Source organism: Sinohyriopsis cumingii, chromosome 8 (assembly GCF_028554795.1).
Source record: "Sinohyriopsis cumingii isolate HCF-2022 chromosome 8, ASM2855479v2, whole genome shotgun sequence".
In the NCBI taxonomy this organism is placed as follows: domain Eukaryota; kingdom Metazoa; phylum Mollusca; class Bivalvia; order Unionida; family Unionidae; genus Sinohyriopsis; species Sinohyriopsis cumingii.
Window position 1 is genome coordinate 97,149,803 of NC_142968.1, and position 21,674 is coordinate 97,171,476.

At 37.6% G+C, this 21,674-nt stretch overlaps 1 protein-coding gene across 1 annotated transcript in view; it reads right to left on the reverse strand.

Annotated features, from left to right (window-relative positions):
• The window catches only part of LOC149794199 (uncharacterized), a 55,256-nt gene extending 44,717 nt beyond the window's left edge, over positions 1-10,539 (reverse strand). The window contains exon 1 of the mRNA XM_089966537.1: positions 10,504-10,539. The gene's annotated coding sequence lies outside the window, so the exon portion shown is untranslated. The remainder of the gene's footprint in view (positions 1-10,503) is intronic.
• Between the last annotated feature and the right edge of the window lie 11,135 nt (positions 10,540-21,674).

A 21,674-nucleotide genomic window follows, 5' to 3' on the forward strand; every position in this document is an offset into this window, starting at 1 on the left:
CAATTATCGTCGTTGCAACATCAACCTCGCGTTCTATTGATTCAATTTCTCGCCCGTCAATAAGATATCTGGCGCTCTCAAATAACGCCATGATACCGTTGTTGACGAAGCCAACTCGAACACGATGGTCATCTGCGTATGGTGCATTATCGGCGGCATTTGTCACGAGTTCTCCCTCAATTTCGATAAACGCTTCACACGGCAGAAAGTATTTACTGGTATCTTGGACCTGAAGTTCAATTCGCGATCGTAGGTCGGGTTGCGCTGCATAATAAGAATAATATTGATAATCACGGACAGAATCATCCCTGCGCACTGGGGCATCCATATCAAACGCGGGATCAGCGGTACGCGCAAACATTCTATTATTTATCATGTTGATGTTTTCAATTGCGATTTTGTCGTCGTAGACCACTTCCCGCTATCGCGTTCATGAGCGCGTTGGTTGCCGCATCGGCGGATGGCGAAGTCGCCAACGACGGAGTCGCCGCCAACGACTCTAATTTTTCTTCCACGGCGTTATTTATTACTTTACTGACATTTGCAGGCATCACTGTCGTTGATGGCATTACCGGTGGTTTCTGTTTTCTTTTTGAAAATCTCTTGGATTTCACCAATGACATTAGTTTGTCCCGCGCGGCTGAAAGCGCCTTTCCGGCAACATCTCCAATGGCACTAATACCCTTATCACGAATAACATCAATAGCCTTCATTCCTAATTGTTTAGCTAACGGCGCTACTTTTGGAGCCATTCTTGTAAATAACCCCGCAATGGTGCTACCGAGACCATCTCCATAGTACGCGCGGTAAACAGGCAATCGCGAGTTTACCACGTAGACGAGTACTGGTTTATCATGGTTGTAGTGTATGATCATCCTTATTAAAAACACCAGTTTTCCAATTAATCATCCACGAGTTCGTCTATGAGCGTTCGATATGCATTAATGTCCATAATACCGCCTGCAAATAACCGCTTGCAAATATCAGCGGCCTCATTGATTATTTCCGTAGAGTTATTTCCGGCTCGTTTTCCTCCGATTAGTACTTCCAGCCGTGATATATCACTGAGAACACTATTAGGGCAGGTAACGCCGTAGGATTCTTTACCAGCAGGGTATCCTTTCCTTTTTTTGGCGTTCTACTCTTAACTTTCTCGAGGAATTTATCGTAATCGGGATCACCACGATGTGGTAATGCTTCTCTATGTTTACTCGCTAAATACACTATTCTTGACCAGTTCTCCGTCGAGGTTATTTTTTTCTTGTAACCTTCATTGATATACTCATCTCGAATGCTCTTAGTTGATGTTGTAGCAACAAAATTAACTAATTCTTCATCGTCGTCGATGTCTCTAATTTGATCTATTGCGGACTTTTTAAGAACATTACGGGGTATATTTCCCTCTTTCTTTTTTTCTTTCGATGTTTCTTCGGGTGTTTCTTCGGGTATTTCTTCTTCTGGTTCTTTCGCAGTAGCACCTAATTCTTCCTCGTCGGCCATTGTAACATAAGGTTCTTGTGGTTCGGTTATAGCGAGTGGTGGTGGCCTCCGTGTTGTAGCAGCCGCTATTTTTGCAGGGAGTGTTTCTAAAGACCTTTTTGTTTGTTTTGTCTCTGCCGCTATCTTTTCAAGCGCACCAAGAACGGGCACAGTTGCCGCCGTAACATCTTTGGTCGCTTTAGTTACCGGGGCAAAGAGTTGTTCGCTTCCAACAGTAAAATCGGTTTGCATTTGTTGTTGCGTTTGAAGTTTCTCTCTCACTCTGTCTCGTAACGGTATAAACTTTTTAAGCGCTGCTAGCCGCTCTCTGGCTAGCCGAGTAGTAAGTGATTCACCTACCATTATTGTAAATTGATCCGCAATTTTCTAATTTTCCGCCGAGTGTACCATCCGGGGCTCCACGGAGTTTTCGTCTATAATCCTTCTAATGTTTTTGATCTTACTAGAAATCTCCCGGCGTCGTTCATAAACACGTCCGAGTTTTTTTCGTATTATTTCAACGGCAGTGAATAGTCCAATGAATGCATTTGCGTCATTGTGGTACAGGTTCTCATTAATCGTATGTTGTAATCGTTTTATAAAAAAGTACTCGCGGGCCAGGGTAAAACGCCCCCGTTTCGACTGTTCGTTAATAATCTCATAATCGGATAATATTTTTTCACTGTCGAGACCATCAGATAATTCAATTCCTTGATTTTTTAATTTTGAAATCTCAGTTAATATATTATTGATGTCTTGGGAATCCATATTCTTATAAACATCTTATTTCTAATATCAAAAATTTTAATAAAATTTAAGTTAAAATTTAATAAAATTATTGGGGGTCATTTTTGACCCGTTTTTTGTATGGACAGTACAATGCCGTAAATCTCCACTCGAGTGTTGTGGCAGATTACAGGCATACATGGACAGTACAATGCCGTAAATCTCCACTCGAGTGTTGTGGCAGATTACAGGCATACATGGACAGTACAATGCCGTAAATCTCCACTCGAGTGTTGTGGCAGATTACAGGCATACATATATACTTAATTAAGGACATTCACATCTTGGAACCCCAAACATACATCTCCGGGAGGGAGGCCTAGGGTGACAAACGTCATCGTAGACCGCCCAGAAGATATGCTTGGGGACATCACTACATGTACTTAATTAAGGATGAATATATTTACAATGAAATGATTGATGGATGATGGGGACGGCACAAGACAGCACAAACATAAAACGGCGGGGGCGGAACTCTACGGCCAATTCAACCAATCAAAAGCAACCCAATTAAATTAACCCGGTTGCATGATTGTGAACAAAAGACAACCACACGCCCGGGTCAAGAGCGTGGGTTAGTTTTGATTAGTTGAATTGGCTTTCGAAAGCCCCAGGCTTATAACGAGTCATCTTATATATAAAGTGACTAATACAGCGGCGTCAGTCACAAGGTGTGTGTTAATTTGAATTCCCTTGAATCGTTAAACCCTTAAATACTTATTAATGGTGTTTCACGGCATTTAAATGAAACCAAATACTCAAATAAAACATTAAAAAAAAAGAATACAGCTGTTAGATAACAGCGTGTATTTCATTAGTTTTCATCGTAAAATGATTAATTAATCGCAACATTAATTGGACTTCAAGGGACATAACTCTTGTCATGCGACGCTATCACAAAACGAGTTATCTCCCTTTGATGTTATATATGAAAATCGAATTCTGTGACCCGTCTTTTTTGAGATCGCTGTTTGATATACTCGTTCTGCTACTCTTCGTATTGAGGCGATACAAATGTCAAAATATTTTCCTGCCTCATTCATCGACTGAAATATTTTTTCCTCGTGAGTTGTTGTATCAAATGACTTTACGGGTTTTGCTTTCTTTGAGTATTTACCAGTTTCCCCTTTTTTGGTATTTTGACTTTGCGAGATAGCTTGCAAGTTTGTAAGAGAATTATCAGTCTTATTATTATTAATATGATCAATAACAAGCCCATTCTCGATTAATCCGTTAAATGCTTCAAATACCGCCCTATGAACAAAATACTTCTTTTTTCCGACACCAAACATCAAATACCCCTGATTATTTTTCCATCCAACCGGCTTCTTCAGTCTGCGGTTTCTAACAATGCCGTCGCGAGATGTCTCGTAATTAACAAACACAGGGTGAGGTCTGAACTCTTGGTCCATTTGTATAATGATACTACTTGTCTAATTCATTATTTGGTTTAATTATAAACCTTTCAATGTAGTCTTGAGGAGTTTTGATGATTTTGTCCTTGACTGAGTCAAGGACGGAGTCGGCGGTGGGGTCAATGACGGCGTTTTTAATTCGTTTGTCGTAATAACGCTTTAACTCTCTGTATCGCTTTCCGCCACAATTGATACACAACTGCGATTTTCCTCTTACACCAACGTGGCAAACCAAGCACGGGAGGGGGCCAAGAGAGCCATTACGAACGCTTTGTAAATGATACCCGCAGAATTCACCTCTGCATGATTTATTGCACGGGGTTGTCGACCCAATCATCAACCATTTGCATTTATTCATTATACTATATTCTTTTATTTAAATACTTGTTTTAATTATATGGATGAGTTTGAGAGATTAGCAGTAATTAAGCCCTGGAAAAATATTAAGTTCAATCTCGATAGAGTCCTCAAGGACACACCAAAAGCGTTAATAAACGATAAAACCCTGTTGAGTAAAATACGCGATTGTATCAATGAATTCAAACGTGATGGTGCATCTCATAGTTGGTCAACATTTCGAATTGATGGTGTTGTTGATGCAACCACGAACGACAACCGCGCAGTAATGATAATATCACAACTTGACGGTAAAAAGTATTTCTTCAGAGTAAAATTCATTGTCCGGGTGGAATCAGGTGATTGGATCATACGTGATAAATTTGAACCAGTTCACAGCGACAAGAAAACAGTCACTGTCAGCCGCGACTCCAAGCCGGGGTTGTTAACCGGAATTGACAGACCATACTATGAACGAGCGTATCCTGAAACAGCAGTTGTTTATGGAATATACCCGTTAAATAAGAAACCTGATATCGGAAAACTGAAACCGATGAAACAGTCAACGGGGATAAATTGTGTAGCAGAACGAATAATAGAGCATTTTACAAATGCATGTCGAGGAAACAAATTGACTGATTTACGACGTAGCAAAATCAACCAGTGGGAACTAACCGTAAAAGAGCGTGGAGCGACCATCAGCGACATAGCGAGATTAGAAACGTCGTTGAGATTTCCAATAACCGTTACAACGATAACCGGTGAAGTATTATACGAATCGAAGTATAAATCGAAGGGAGCCCCAATCAAAATTATTGATCATAACGAACACGCATGGACGCCCGCGATCACAATATTTCCACGGGATAGAACAGTAAAGTATATACCCGAAGAATTCTCCCGGGATGGTTTTCTCGCGGAGAGGAAACTATTTGATGCTATTGCCTACTTGTGTAAAAACGACCCTGTATCAGTGTGGTTACTTCGCAGCGCTGAAAACGATGCGGATACCTTTGATCAGTTTGTAAGACCAAACGGCGAATTATATCGCACTGAAGCATTTCACAACAGGATGAAAAAAACCGCCATGGAATTTGAAGAGCATGATGAACAACTGCTAACAAATTGTTTTACGATTCCATCGGTTGTAGCTCATGTTGCAGCAAGGAAAAATGTGTGGAGACCAACGCGCAAGGAATTTCTGCCGGATGTACAATCCAGTTGTTTGGAATACTATCACGGTGGACTATGGAACACTGAATACAGCCGCGACGCTATGATCTCGGTTGATATGGTTGCCTGTTATCCAGCGAGTTTTCTCGGGTATGGATCCGCCGCTGAGTACTTTAGACGATTTGGACACCCCAGTCATGAAATGACTCGTGTTGCTATTAATGGACCACTGCCTGATTTTGATTTAACCGGATTCGCTCGCATAGTATCATTTGAATTCGCGGCAGGACTCCATCGCTGTTGCTATATTTGGATCGGTAGACACATGGCTGAAAAGAAGTGGCTGCCAATAGCGCTGCTACGGTATATGATTGATTGTAGCATGCTAGTTTCGTTGATTGTCAGTGACGCAATTATATCATACCGGGCGCAGACTGAAGTCTGGTTACCAGAACCGGAGCGTCTAGATAGCATAATTGACGAGTCCAGAAAAAACATTGATGCCGACGAGGAATATATCATCGAATGGTCCAGGAGGATATTTAACCAACGAAACAGAGAGGCAAAAGATCTCGGTAGAAGAATAATTGGTAAGTTCACACAAGGTGGAAAAAACCACGACTACAAACGATATTGCTCACGGCTGATTATAGATGACGCAGAATATGATTTCGTAATCAAGGACGCAGTGGCAAAAAATAGATACGTGAACTGCAAAACAGCTTTCTTGTCCAATGGAACGAGGTTGGGTACAGTTGTTACCTACAGCGACGGAGACAGCCCGGCGTATCCACATTTGAGGGCGTCTATGCTGGGTTATGCCGCTATCAATTTATTCTCGATGATAAATAGATTCCCCGATACCGCGGTTAGAGTAGCCGTTGATTCGTTTTATGTTGACGTAGCGTATAAGGAAAACGTAGCCGAGTTTACTAGTCCGGACGAGAGTTGGGGTACATGGAGAATTAAAAATGAAATACGACGCGATTATTCCCCGTCAGCAGATGTCACCGTTGAGAACAACTACTTACGCGGTGATAAATTGTCAGAATGGTCTAATGCACCATCGTGTTCTGATCCAATTTGTAGACACAAAACAGTTTATTTAAGCGGCTGTGGCGGGTCAGGAAAGACGACTCGGGCAATTGAATTATTTCGTACGCGGGCAAGTATAATCGTGCTTACACCGACCCATAGACTAGCGCGAGAGATAAAACAACGAAATGTTGACGCCGTTACTTATCACAGCTTTTTTCGATACAGCGGCGGTGAGTGGACTCCTGATCGAATGGGTGAAAAATTTATTCCCGACATTATCATCTGGGATGAGATATGTACTGTTTCGTTAGATACTTTACAAATGTTTCTTGAGTGGTTGCTGCGCGCGAATACAGCGGTAATCATGTGTGGGGACCATGGCCAACCACCACCATTTGTCGGCGAGGGTCCACATGATTGGTTGAGCGGGTTCGTAGACTATTATGAAGAAACCGATACTGATTATCGAGCACTTGATGAACAACTGCGCGAGGTTAAAAAACTAATCAGATTACAGCCGGATAAAATTCAATGTGAAATAATTCGCGAGGTGATTCCGGAAACGCCGTTAAATGAATTCTGGGAAACATGGAGACCAAACGATTTGATTGTAGCGAGTAGAAAGATAGTCAGAGACACACTTCAGCGGAGGTTGTTTACGTTGCATAAGGAAAAGTTTCCAACGCGCCCAGTGCCGTTATGTTATAGACCCGCGGACACACGGCGGCAGAACATTGAAGTTGAAATTCCAGCCCCGACAGCGTCGGGGACAAAAAAACAAATTCTCGTGCTGAATGATATCGTGCTCGTTGATATCGGTGTCGTCGAGGACGCGCTACGTGCTGATAAATCCCCGTGGACGCTAGGATACGCAACAACAATACATTCCTCGCAGGGACTAACCATCACGGACACAATTGTTTGGATGGTTGATAATCGCATCGAATGGTCGAATCTAGTCTATCTTGCAGTGTCCCGAGTACGGAGAATAAATCAGCTTCGAAGAATTGTTGTTGACGAAGTCAGTGACGGAGTCACCAACGACAACGACATTATCGATGCAAGCGTCATTGATAGAAAACTCTCGGGTTACCGCCAACAGGATAAAAAAAAACAGCGGCGTTTTGATATTGATGCCGAATTAATAATTGCGTTACGACAACAACAGAATAATCACTGCGCGAGTTGTAATTGTGTAATGCGCTGGCGTTATTCGGATAAAGACGCTCGCCAATTTACCGTGGACAGAATCGATAACAGTCTCGGTCATGTTAAAAACAATGTGAGGTTGACCTGTCTTGAGTGCAATAGACGCAACGGCGCTAGTTAAGACCACGCGGGGGTAATTGAGTATCGTCAGGTATCACTTGTAGTTGCTCGCGTGTAAATCCGCGCCGAGGAGCAGTTGAATCCAGTCTATAGATCGGTGGTCTACCAGTTGATCGTGTTATCGTTGATATGTTATGCGTGGTAACACTCCAAATAGGATCAGTAGCTCTTTTTTTACCGCCTTCAAGCTCTCCTGGTTCATATAGATATCTAACAGTGACATCGCCAAGAATCGGCTTGGAAACGCTATTTATTTTTGATTTTCCGGGTATATACTCGTATTTAATCGCGTCGCTGGGCTTCATGTTGATTGCTCGGGTAATCTCGTTATTTAACGCTGCAATTACACCTGGCAACCTTTTAACCCATTCACGAGATCGTTTTTCTTGGATGAATTCCTTCGCGTATTGATATCCAAATAACCGTTCAGCGAGAGTTCGATTGAATCGTTCAACAATTGCCTGATCACGATGTAGCGCAGTATGACCTCGTCGTATCGCGACGCTATGATGTTTCAGCGTTGATAAAACAGCGCCGCGAAATTCACTACCGGGATCAACTTGTAATAGATTTGGCCAGCGCAGAGGGCCTCTTCGATAAATTCTTTCAAACGCAGCGGCTACTTCAGTTGCCGACTTTGTTTTTAACGGCTCCGCTTGTTTGTATCGACTCGCAACATCAACTACGGTTAGCGCGTATTTGTAACCGTTGTCATGCGGCAGAAATAATATATCAGCCTGATGAACTTCATTAGGTACGCTGACATCAAAGCGCGAGAAGTTGATTTGTTTAGGCGGTGGTAGATAGATTTGCCATATAGCCTGTTTGGATAACCAATTAGCCGCAGTGGTCTTTGTTACCTTTGCAGCGCTTGCAAGCTTACCAATTGCGGCCTTCCCCTTCCAGTATCCTCTCGGAGAATAATAGATGGATTCCATGTTGTTATTAATTACCAGCGCCCATCATTAATTTACCTTTCATAGCCGATTTTACCAACCATGAGGCCAATTTTTCTTTGACGGATTTATCAGGAATAGCATTTAATGCGTGAATTAATTTTACATCCGCGATATGACGCTGTTGCAGATCGCTACTTTTGTAAGCAACATCATGAGCATGACACGCATTATCGATAGCGTTTATTGGATACTCACCGGGTTTGGGCTGATTTTGATCATCGAGTCTAATATCTAATCGTGTTCCGGGGCCACAGTAGTTATATCCTGGGAGGTGTTTTTCTCCTGGATACTTTGCCCACGGTGTTCCGGGGAGTTTTGCCAATTTGGCTGCGATGTCACCTCCTCGCTTTTTTTTAAAACATCTCCGGGTCTAATAGAAATAAATCTAAATTTCTTTGTACCGCATTGTACACACTTACCAGTAAGCGCCGATCTGTTATTTCTTGTTGTAGCGGTTGTCATATCATTTGTGCCAGTACGTACTCTACACTTCACACAATATAGATCCATAATTTATGTATAGAAATATGAATATAATTGATTTTTCGGCGACTAAAACAAGAGAACCAGTTAAGCATGTTGCAGCGTTACCAAACTCGATCCGGATGATTATCATCGGACCATCTGGATCCGGCAAGACGCAATTGTTACTCAATTTAATAATGAGATGGATGAAGTGGGATAAGTTGTATTTGGTTGCTCCTAGCGTAGATGATCAACGATGCTACGAGGTGTTGAAAGATTTCAACGAGAATGCATCAGCGATCGCTAAAAAAAATGTCATCGAGTTTATTACAGATATCAATGATGCACCGGGTATTGATGATATTGATGGCGACGTTAACAATCTAGTCGTGTACGATGATGTTATGTTAGACAATCAAAAAAACCCAGCTAGGATATTTTCCAGAGGCAGGCATAAAAACACTGACGTGATATATGTCACTCAACGATACACTCAGATTCCAAAAGTAATTAGAGACAACTGTAATATTCTTGCTGTATTCAACGGCGTTGATACACACACGCTACGAAATATTTGGCAGACATGGTGCGGCGGTGACATGGACTTTAATGTTTTTCGAAACTTTTTTAGTCATGCTCAGTCGACCCCACATGGATTCGTAACGATAAATTTACATGATCCTCAGACACGATATCGTATCGGACTTGACCAAATATTCGGTTAGTTGTAAATAATTTTCATTGTAAATAACTCCTTAGCAGCAGGGGGGGGGGCGATGACATCGACGCGGTCGTCGATGTGCTTACCGGACGCTGACGACGCTGGGGATCCGGTCTATATGCGATGCCATGATCGGTTTTTAACGAGAATTAATTTTAGACTTACCGATCAGTCAAATAACCTAATTGATCTACAAGAGGAGGAGTTAGTGATCACTCTGTTTGTAAGATCATTGTAAATAACCACTTAGCAGCAGAGGGGGCGACGACATCGACGCGGTCGTCGATGTGCTTACCAGACGCTGACGACGCTGGGGATCGGCGCGCAGAAGGTGTTAATTAAACCAAATGACGATTGGACGATCCCCCAACGACGTCGTCGTTTTTTTTTTACCAGGCGCTGACGACACTAGATCGTTGAGTGCAGAAAGTATTAATTAAGCAAAATAACGATTGGACAAAATGTCCGATTCGCCCCCCCTGCTGCTAGCTTAGAGAACTTTTAAACAGGTATGAACCTGAATAAATTAGCATAATTTAACCCTATCCTCCTTACATGGTTTCAATGAGGCTACCCCAACTATGATGACAATTATTTTCTCCGGTGTAGCGTAAATGGAGTTATGACTTTATTATATTTCTGATAATTTCATATATATATATATATATATATATATATATATATATATATATATATATATATATATATATATATATATATATATATATATATATATATATATATATATATATATATATATTCTTTCATGTTAAAATAAGAAGATAACTATATCTGAATTTACCTGTATGGTTCGGTATCGAAAAATGTTCGTCATCAAAAACTGAAAATTTTAAAACATTGCTTTCAGTTATAACCTTGCTAAACAAAAGGTCTGAAAATATACATACTAGTTCTTTAAAATTCGTCTACGTGGTTACTTTTGGCTGATATAAACTTCAATAATAATTTAACACAACTGAAGACCAATATCTTACATCAATATCAGTCATTTGTATAAACAAATTAAGTATTATTAGAAGACGAAAGATATGTTCAGAATTGATTGAAATTACCGAAGTGTGAATATACAGTGGCAAAATGCATCATTGATATGGAGAAATATAAATCATATGTCAATGGCTACAACTACGTCTTGACGATATACACAATTAATTTGAATAAAAAAATAATGAGCGAAAAGAAGCAAATATTGTTCAATTAAAGGAAATAATTTGGAACGAAAAGTTGAAGGCATAGCTGGATTAGAAAATAATACTGAATACATTTCTGCTTATTCAGGCAAAAATGTGTCTTTTACAGAAAGAGCATATAACTCTTGAGACGACAATGGGGCAATATATTACTAAAAATGAAACCATAAATAGAAAGGTGTATTGCCTAACCTTCTTGATGGATACAATACTAATATTAGAAGACTGATCAACATACTGCCAATTACTGTCATTGAATCTATAAATACGCGCAACCATAGTTTAACAAATCCACCCTAATATTTGGTTATATGAAAACTGATACGTTTGGAACACCCAATATATATAAAAAGGTGATGCAATTACGATTTCACAGCAAAACTAAACTTTTGCAAAAGACTATCTAATGGAATAAATATGTGCAATCAGACAAATAATCTACGGTGACCCTAAAGTAATTAAAATTGAAAACATAAGCAGGGAGAATAATGAAAAGTTCTATGCAGGAGTTATCTCTATACATCTCACAAGATAACTACTTTAAAAAATTTAATAAAGAAAACAAAGAACGATACAAAATATGCACTTTTAATATATAAATAATATCTGATTCATTTAATAGTTGGGAAGGCAATGAAAATATTGTCTCAAAAATGAATAGAACATGAATAGAACATAGCAAAGGTGATAATACAATGTTAAAGAACCAATTTAAAAAATCTGAAGAAAAAAAACTGTTCTAATGAAATAATGCCACTTAAAAGCTTGTCACATCTAAAAAGTACAATCATCAGCATGAGTTGTCCTTTCACCAAGAAATATTTCCCTTTTACTTTGCATTGTGACTACGAAGCTTTTATGGAACCAATAATCAGGTGTAAACAAAATCGAATATGGCCGATAAAATATTTATTGGGATGGATAGTATATAAGTATAGAGACCATTGTGATATATACGAGGTCGAGATCCACCGACGACCGAGAGCAATAGTTTATTCAAATGGGGCACGCTATTGTTTCTTGGCTATTTATTTTTCAGTTCTGCTCTTGTGTCAAACGGTAAAGCGGCTACTAATTCGTGTCAGTGAGCATAAGTTGACTGCATACAGAACTTTGTGTACCTAACCATATGTGTAATAGTATGAATGGAAGGAACATTCCTACTGAGCTATGATAGATTCTCCCAACTGTAAGAAAGATTGCAAATTCTGTCCGTGGCAATTAAGAGGTATAATATATCAGTTAATGACCGTGCAAGAGGCTGAGATATTAGAGATTTGTATTTGCAGTTTTGCAAAAATTAATCAAATGGTATAAATGAACAGAATGACTATATAATATCTGACAATTTATCTTGAGGTGATTTTAACAGACCAAAAATAATTTAACAGACCAGAAATATATTCTGTAGTTACTGATTCGTTCAACTCTTACATCGCAATTTTAAACCTTGAACTATTAAATGTCTACTGCATATAATATTGTGTTTTTCTTTCATTGGTTTTAATAAAGGGTTCTTAAACGTTAAATTGCATTGAAAATTCTAACTGTATTATCTGACTGCTATTTCTGTCTTTGTCCAGTCTTTGCCGATAGATCAGTCAGAATGTAAAATGTTTGCAGCTGTAATATGAACGTTTATGTGAAAGAAAACAATCTAAATATAGAACTATGTAAAATATAAAGCGAGTTTGGGATTCATATTTCTCTACAATTTTCATTGTAATGTAATAGAACAAAACTAATAAAAATAATGGATTTCTAATCACTTCTGAACTTTGCACTAAGTGTACTTTTTCAGAGTTTCGTTTCAACTCGAGAGTCAATTTTTACATCTACAGGATAAGCCCTTTGTTTCTCTTTCTATAAAGAAGTTTTCATACTTTACTATATTATAGTCTTGCTCACCTATATTCTGTTGTGTCATGCGGGAAATACATAATAAACAGTTCCTTCTATTACAGAATAAAATGTGTATTATTTTTAGTTTGCACCGTTGTAAACCAGATTTCCATCAGCGCAAGTATATGTGTGGAGAAAACTGAAATTCAGTCTACGACGCGACATAATGGAATCTGGAATTGCTCAGAGCCTTAATTTGCCTAGGTACAACATGAAACATTTTATTTGACTAAAGTTATAATTGTGCTTTATGGTACGTGTAACGCAAACACTATTAATACGAATAATGACGTCACGAATGTATGTGTAGAACTCCAATTTTACAAACGCGATAATAAAAGTTCCTGCTTTGAAAAACATATTTGAAATTCTTTTCCCATTTGTCTTGCTTGCCATATTATTCCTGAGTCTGAAAGTCTATCACTGCTGCTAATGTGCAATATTCCACAGCACTGAAAATGGCTCCGAGTAATCGCTTTCTTTTGTGGTAGGTGCGTCCCTGTACTCATGGAACCACACATTATTACGTCGAAAGATGCATCGCTACTGATACATACTCATCTAACCAAGTAGTATCAATTTTTGCATATAATTATATATCAAATCTTAAGTTTATTGTAACTTTTAAATTAAAACAATTATCTGCTACTTGCTTGACAGATTGTATTTATATATTCATGTGCCCTTACTGTTAACGACCTGGAGATACTAACATATATAGAATTGTAAAAATAAAACATTGTGTCAATATGTCCAGACTATGTTAAAATAAATATGCATATTGCTATGATGTTCTGTGCTGTAATTGATACAAACATTAATTCTCATTGTACCGTAAAACCATTAAATATTCATCTGCTCGTGAGAATAATCGCCTACTCTCTGAATCCTCTTCCTTTCAGCTTTCCTTTTAATTCTCTTCTCCCAGCTACATTGTTTTGGTTGCCCAGCGTTATAAAAATCATTATGTTGAAAATAAATGTAGACTATTGAAACGATGTATGTTACATGGTTCATATATTCATACGTATGAACAATCATAATATCAAATAGGTAATTTTGGTTTATCTGTGGTGAAGGGTTACTAATTGAATATTTCCTTGGGATGATTGCATAATGCAGACTATCCAATGGGATCATTTCTTTTGTACCTTTTATATAGGATCACACGAATTTTAAAGTGGACACCTAGAAAGAGAAATTTTTTCAGACTTGAAGGCTTTATTCATTGATAGATCAGACATTGATTTTGTAAGCCTGTATTGCCGGTCTTGTCATAAAAGTACATTAATCCTACAAAAATATTACATTGCAATATATGGAAGTGCATCATTTGTATATACCCGAAAAGAGAATCTCACGAGGAATTTTTTTAATGAAATTCCCCATGTGCGAGAAAGCTAGTATAGACGCCCATTTCACGAATGGCAAATGCTAACAAATTTTAGGACGTAAAAAGTTCTGGTGAGACATTAAATCCCTGCCAAAACAAGCAGGTCTAACAGGTATAATCACTTAAGAACAAATGTCAATATGTTCTTACCAAGCAAGAAGACTCATTAACAGCTGCATTTAAAGAGATTTAGCGGCCCGCTAGGAAACATGTCATTCTGATATAATTGCAATGCCAGTAGCTGGTACAGGAAAGTATCATTTCCATTGGTCAGAATGTTACCACGTGATCAAAACGAATTGCGTTCATTTCTGTATGAACTGTAAGGAGAACTACTTTTCCACTTCTATAAATAGAGTCACGTATACAGCATAAGATAAACACCGCCAGTTAAGGCAGACATAAAGTAAGCATTAAAGAAAAACAACATTCTAAGAAACAAACAAAAAGTAATTGAAAAAATTTGGCTTCCATTGGTTGAAGGACTGGTATTATGATGACCTTATTATGATCAAGCTGAACAATCCCAAGTGCTATAAATAGCTACGTAACAGAAAAACCACAAACTTGTATCACTAAACTCAATTAAAATTTATATTTTTTAATGGTGCAAACAAAATAACATAACAACTGATTAAAATTTCAATTATAAGAGTTTAACGTTGTTTTTTCTGAGTTCATCGTGGTATAAACTGTCAGTTGCCGACTCACACAGCTTACATAACGCCCTTCGGGCGTTATTTGCCGTGTGAGTCGGCAACTGACAGATTATACCACGATGAACTCAGACAAAACAACGTTAAACTCTTACTAGAATCACTCTGTAGCCTTTGTTTTGAACAAATTATGAATTTGAAAGTGAATAAAACTCATAATTTCACTTCAGACTCTACTTCCAATTATAACACGATTGGATGTCACTAATGTCTGTAACTAAAGAAATTACTTTAAATCTTCTCAGTCATTCGGAATGTTAACCATTTACCTTATCAGCGGATAAAGGAGGTTCTTGACATACGGTGATGTGCTATTTATTTCAGATTGAAAGATGTGTACAGAAATTGGGATACGCATATTGAACACATTATACCATTTCAAGAAAATTATTTAGATCAAATTGGTACCTGTGCAATGGACGTCTTACGTATGCGATTCAAATGGTTATACAGTTAACACTCCTTTTTAAAATGAATACATACATTTTACTATCATTAATCCTATAAACCAGAATTCAAAACAGTCATTCATTAGTATGAAAGATTGAAGCTTGACTGTACATTTCAAAAAGGACTTTTCAATCAGATCACCAAAGAATAGTACTTATTAAGGGCCATACCATCAGTTGTTTCTCTCAGTAGAAAAATCTAGTTACTTCAATGCATGAATTTACTGAAATATAGTTGATAAGATCTATTTTCGGCATCCTGATGAGATATCAGTATTGTTGGATCCTATAATGTTTCAGCAATAATAAAGACATCTTTTCATGGATTAAGGAAAAGCTAAAATACTTTGGATCTGAAATGTTGGAAATATTATTTTCACATAATGAAATGTATCAGCAATACCTGTCCTAACATCTGGTTCAGCTGCCAAAGAATAGTGGAAAATTGTGAAGCCACATGTTATCCAAAAGGATTATCGCAAAGATCATTTGACACAACTCTGGAATATAATTAACAAAGAGTATCAGGCACAAATCACAGAGCTGAATAAAAAATCTGGCAAAGATTGCTTAGTTGCTACCGATACATCACGGTGTATGTGATTCCATGGCATTTTAACAATAAGAACATTTAAACTCCATCTAGACACCAGCCAATAGATGGGACACTTAATCAAGTCTTTACAATTTTAACTAATCACGGTCTAAGCCTATTGCAGAAACAAAAGTGGCAAGACTAAACATCAAGCATGATTTTCAGCCGCTACAAACTTAATACACTGTAAGAAAACCATGCATGTCAATACATTTTAAATATGTGTTGCTGGTTAATCAATGAAAACAGCGTAATTTGCAATTTCTGTATTCAAACTTATTGCTATATAAGATATCGTAAAAAAATTGAAAATTTCCCTTAAAATGGTCAGAAAGGATCTGTGCAACTCTCTACGTTTATAAAACACAGGCAACAACACTATACATTCTGATTACCATAATTGTGTTTCAAGCCTGGAGTATTCAAGAAAGTTGTGTAAATATTGGTTCATGGAATGTGATTTCACAAGGCTTCATCTAAATCGGCTTTTCACTTAATTTGGTTCACAACTAATACACCAGGACATTCAGGACTATTGGAATTATTCGGAACACTCTATATTCCTGGATATGAGTCAGGATCGCCAGGATTATTTTGAATGTAATACACAATACCGTCATAGTCACTTTCTACCTGATATCTGACATCTGCTATCCTCTTCTACATCACCTTTGTAAAGCTGTATACTTTTTGTTATTAATGGAAATGAAGTTTCCCAGTCATACTTCGTTTTAGCTCCAATCACATCTTACCTGCATAGCTTAAACCTTCGTTCCAACTAAATGTAAGACCAGTGGTTTGCTGGAATATATACCTGACAAAGCTGTGATGACGCAAAAACGAACAGGCCAACAGTCGTAAAAGTGATCGCTTTATATAGCTTTTATCAGGTTATGCATAAAGTGCATCAATCAAAGGAAACATATAAAAGTATAATACTGCTAGGAATAAAATCAACTGTACATTCTTCTATACAAACATTTGGAGGACCTTTCTCCAAAAATATCAGAAGAGCTAGTGTCAATGACATTTGGATGCGAAGTTGTTGATAAGAGATTCTAGTATTAGATAACGGTAGATAAACAATTTTCAATTATACAATCTACACTGATTCCTTGTCTTCGGAGACTTTTGACATAATGCATTTATTTGCTGTAGGAAAATCATAAGTTAAATAATCTTAGTGCGTCTGAAACGCATAATTAATGCTCTTGATTTCAATAGAAAATTTGGAAATGAAGGAAATAAATAAGAAACTATTATTCAACAGCATCAAGTGAAAAGGTATGCTGAACACATTTTTATATCAGCTATACATTCACAACTAATTGTTTTGCTAGGGTAAATGAAAAAGATAAATTAACTCTTTATTGCCTATTTGAAGAATGTATTGCTGAAACGTTGAGCTTTAACATTTCTAAACGTGAACACTCTCAAATTCAGGCAATAATTCTTTTACAAATGTGCGTGCAATGTTTTTTTTTGTATATTTAATTTCCATTGTTTGTACCCTTATTTATTACATTTTTATTTCATTATATGATATTGATAATATAACATTGTATGTTGGACTTGACTCGGTCTAAAAGCAATTTTGTTTTCTGCTTGTCCTGAATCATTTATTTGTTTATATTCTTGCTAGTTTCCCTATGAGTATGTTTAACAATAAGGAATTTTAATTTTACCTGTTTGTATTTATCATATTTTATATTCTGATTATAACTAAGATTTTATATTCTAAACAGTATGAACCTTGTGGAAATTAATAGTTTGTTTTAGAAAAGGCTAATTGTGTACATAGGTCAAGTAGCTGACGATATAATTTTGTTTTTATATTATTCTCTTGTGCTGTAAGATCTGAACACAACCAATTGATCTAGTTGTATTCAGTAACTCATTTGCTCATTAATAACATTCTTGAAATAGAGACTTGAATTTATACTGAAACTGTAAATAAAGATATATTCTTGAATTGTATTATTGTGATCTAACAAAATATTGTTGGTACACCACTACGACACGAGAAACTTCTGGCATAGCAATACTTTCAGCATTGAATTTAATTTAGGTTTCCATGAAGGTTTATTCAGAACTTTAACTCAATATGACTAGTGTCTGTAATTCAAGGTTTATTTTGGATTTAATTCGCAATACCCGAAGTTCCTTTTTTATATTTTCACTTTGTATTCTAGGGCAATACTTTTTTTAAATTTAACAAAGCTAGTTCCTTCTCACTCTTTTCTATTATTTATTTTATAATAACAGAGTCGTAATATTATGCACATTGCTTTGTCACGAGGCTCCATAACTTTTAAGATATTTGCAACTTCAAGTGAATTCAATAAATCTTGGTTCCATTGTTCTTATCAGAATTGCTTTACTCATCAATGTGATCTTATTGCGTTATGAAAAGTACGGATGAGGTTGGTTCGTTTCTTCCAATTTGATAATATTTGCAATAATTTGTTTAGACTTTGGCAGCATAACTGAAGTTGTGCTTAGTCTGTTTGGTCAACGGTTAAATTATAGACTTAAATATTCATCTGCAATTATCTATATAAAATAGTTAACTTTGTCGAGTTAGAGAACCACGATAAAGCACAGACTGGAATCATGGATTGGTTAATTGTAAGAAATACACTTCATATATTGATATATTTAGATACAGATTTCGACAATTCACGATTCTTGTCAGTGAAGACATGTTATTGCAATTGTAAATCACAGCATAAGTTCAAGATGTGCATTCTAACTATTGTGCAACATATATTTATGCAGTTTATAAAGACTTATAAAAATGGCACAAGCAGCTACCTCCGTTGGATCTCAGCATTATATGATTAATGGTAAAACCACTCAGCCTGGTGTCAGGATAAAATGACTGGATGTGACATGATACATGATTTATGGCGCATGATGCCCCAGTGTTAGACATTACTATAAACTGCCTCACTGGCGATGACTATGTTAAAGCTACTTTAAAATACAATATACACGTAATTGTTTGTCTTTATATTGCTCTTTGATCTCAAATCGTGTCACATTCCTCCTGGGTGAAGAAAAATTGCATAATTCCTTATTGTAAGAATATGAGTACCATATAAGAAATTGAGGGAATCTTACTTTAAAATCATATATTTAGGTGGGGGTTTTGGTCCCAAACAATTACATTCCATCTTGTTTAAAAGATAATTTTATAAAATACACCAAAATTGAATAACATTTTAAAACAATGGTATATTTACCTATATGTATTTTAACTAGCTCATATATCAAGAGAGCTTCATTTTTGGTAAGTGAACCAAGTGATCCTCTCTGTGAATTGCATAGTTATTACTTATGGCATCAAAAGACCGATCCACTTAGATCGTTGTGTTATAGGATAAATATACCTCATGACGAAAATACACTTGAACAAACGTAACAAATCTTTGCCGTTTATGTCTTGATGTTCCTACATATACAGAAAATTCACGTTCATTGAACACATAAAAGGTATGTCATATCTTCAAGGTAGTACAGCACTAATTGAACCAATTAGCTATTCTTGCGTCCTAATGCAGTCAATATTAAAATCATTAATATACATTTTCTTATTTTTCGGGATCTTTTCTAACCAATGAGAGAGTTTTCAAGTGACTACAAAACAGCATTACAGTGCAAACTGAATATAATTTGTGAAGAGAGTTCAGCGTCTTGTATTGTACAAACTTCTTTCAAATATTTTCAGAAAAATCATTTGCACTTAAGCATCCAGTTAATTCATTCAAATTTAACTATTCCAGAAAATGCATTATAAAATATGTTGTTTTATATGTTCTCTCCAACTCAGTCCCTAACATATGTGAGATAGTATTCTTACATCTGAACTATTGCTAAGGACTTCATGAAAAATGTAGCAAAATGCAGTAGTATTAAATGGACTAAATATAAGTAAATATGAATGGTTGCATCATCTTTTAACTTACCCGTCACTGCAACTGCACTTGATGATAAATTACTTTCTCTTTTCGTCAGACGAGGATCATCATCCGTAAACATTATGATTTCCTACAAAAGTCAAAAGGGTCAAAACTGATTGAAATATATTCGTTCTATTCTATTATTTATTTATATTATTATTATTTATCGTGTGCAGTGCATGCCCAACCATTTGACAGCGTCATCGGCAGCAAGGTGCATAGCATGCATTCCATTGAAGAACTTTGTCAATGGATAGTTGTTCATAATATGTAACATTATTTGTAGAGCTCCACAGATACAGGAAGAGTTACTGGTCTGGCCCCATCGGACAACGGTGACTACACAACGATCCTCTCCTGTCCAGAAAGAGTTCAGCGTGGTCCACATATGTCGTGGAAGAGTAAAGAAAGGAGGGCAGACAGATGGTGCAGCTACGAGGGAGTAGTTTAAACAGCTGTTCAGAACACTCATCAGTCCATGCCAAGGTAGCTCTTACATCTATCATCAACGGACCTAACCATATTGGATGTATCGAAGCCAAGCAGATGGCTGGCTGTGAAGTGATGTCCATGTATAATGGAAGTTACCCACTGGCAGAGACATTAGCAAGGTTTGTGGCAGCTTCCTGGTCACGGAGATGTAGTGGAGGAATGTTGCTGCGTACCGGCAGCCATGGCAAAGGAATAAAAGTTGTAGTGTATCACAGATTATGCGCATTGTTGTGTTGAGCAGGACGACAATTAGCTTGGTATGAGACGACCCAGCCCAGACAGGAGCGCAATACTCAACTGTCGAATAATAGAGGGCCAGTGCTGCTGTCTTGAGCATCTGAGCACTTTGCCTCAGGTTCAGCAAAACGAGTTTGCGGAGAAGGCTGTTTCCAGTTTTTCTTCAGTTCTCTAAATGTGGTTGTAGAATGTCAGTGATCTGTCCAGAATAACACTAAGGTCTATTGGTGTCGAGTCGTGCTTTGTGAGCTGTCCGTTGAGGATAATTCAAAGCGCTTGATTCGTATTTGCATTGTTACGGTGAAGATGATGGAGACTGTCTTTGTTGTGCTTAGATGCAGGTGCCATTTCTTGAAGAAATCTGTAATTTCCTCCAGGTTCTTGTACAGTACCTCCTCTAGCTCAGTAAACGAGCGACTTGGTTCACAAAAGAAATGACATCTGCGAACATGAACGCGCGCGACTGTGTTTCAGGCAAGTCATTGGTATAAATATGGAACAGACTTGGCGAAAAAACAAACCCCTATGAGAGTCCAATAATCCGATTCAGCTTTCTCAGATGTGCACTCTTAAGCGCCTGTCGCGAAAGAACAGTTCGATAGTCCCAACTATCCAGCACGGCAATATTCTGGAAATTTTCAACAACAGCCCTGCATGTCAAACCGTGTCATATGCTGCTGTTAGATCAAGGAAAACAACTACAGCTTTAAGTAACCACTAAAAACAGTTTTCAACAAACGTAGGCAGGGCAAGGACTTGTTCACAAGTGATGTGCCCAACACCTGAAACCTGCCTGCTCAGCAGTTATGCCCTTCTCCAAGTCCGGATCGATTGTTTGGAAAATCAAGCGCACCAGTTCCTTAAAACACACAAAGACCAAAGAGACTGGCCGATAGCTCGATGCATTATTGGGATCTTTACCAGGCTTATCGCGCTAATCTTCGTATGGCGCCACAAAGCCGGCTTGCACCTTTCCTTTACAACCCGGATGTAACAGAGGCGAGTCATACCTTTTA